Source organism: Bos mutus, chromosome 25 (assembly GCF_027580195.1).
Source record: "Bos mutus isolate GX-2022 chromosome 25, NWIPB_WYAK_1.1, whole genome shotgun sequence".
Taxonomy (NCBI): domain Eukaryota; kingdom Metazoa; phylum Chordata; class Mammalia; order Artiodactyla; family Bovidae; genus Bos; species Bos mutus.
The window spans coordinates 12,474,999-12,476,114 of NC_091641.1; the positions used below are offsets into that span (position 1 = coordinate 12,474,999).

The 1,116-nt window shown below is 45.1% G+C and overlaps 1 non-coding gene across 1 annotated transcript; it reads left to right on the forward strand.

Moving 5' to 3' along the window:
• Window positions 1-591: 591 nt before the first annotated feature.
• On the forward strand, window positions 592-663 carry TRNAW-CCA (transfer RNA tryptophan (anticodon CCA)). Its single transcript has one exon. It is a non-coding gene; the product is annotated as a tRNA-Trp (tRNA).
• Window positions 664-1,116: the final 453 nt, after the last annotated feature.

Genomic DNA, 1,116 nt, shown 5'->3' on the forward strand with positions numbered 1-1,116 from the left:
TTGTGTCTGTTTAGTCTCTTTTGGAGAAGGCAATAGCAACCCACTCCAGCGCTCTTGCCTGGAAAATCCCATGGACAGAGGAGCCTGGTAGGCTATAGTCCATGGGGTCACGAAGAGTCGGACACTTACTGAGTGACTTCACTTTCACGCATTGGAGAAGGAAATGGCAACCCACTCCAGTGTTCTTGCCTGGAGAACCCCAGGGACGGTGGAGCCTGGTGGGCTGCCATCTGTGAGGATGCACAGAGTTGGACACGACTGAAGCGACTTAGCAGCAGCAGCAGCAGTCTCTTTCACTCAATTTGCCTCTTTACTTTTTCATGCTGCTGACTTTTTTGAAGAGCCTGTGTTCTTCAATGATTCCCCAGAGCTCGTCTGTCTTGAAGAATGCATTACACTCTGAATTTGTCAGATTACTTCCTTATAGTGTCACTTGACTCTATCTTTCTTATTTTCTTTCAGCTAGAGTTTAACTCCAGAGCCACACTGTACAATATGGTGGTTACTGGCCCCATGTGGCAATTGGGCCCTTGAAATGTACCTAGGGTGACCAAGAAACTGAATTCTTACTTTCCTACAGCTTTAATGTCTTCCCTGGTGGCTCAGAGGTTAAAGTGTCTGCCTCCAATGCAGAAGACCCAGGTTCGATCCCTAGGTTGGGAAGATCCCCTGGAGAAGGAAATGGTAACCCGCTCAAGTATTCTTGCCTGGAGAATCCCATGGACAGAGAAGCCTGGTAGGCCACAGTCCACGGGGTCGCAAAGAGTCAGACACGACTGAGCGACTTCACTTCACAGCTTTAATTAATTTATATTTAAAAACAGATACTCCTTACATTCTATGGGAATTTTCAAAGTAGCATCACATAGTCACATGTGGATCTATTTTTTTTCACTATGTTATGAACACTGATTTGGTCATCTGATTCAAGTATGAAATACAAACTGAATTTTGAAGACTTAGAGATGAAAAGGAATTCATCCATCCATTCACAAATCTGGATTCAAGCCGTGATTAAGAAATGTGGTGAAACACACGATTTTAAAAGTCAGAGAAGCACGGGCAGAAGCAGGCTGAAAAATGACTCAGTGGGGCATCCTCCATCTCTCCCTCACC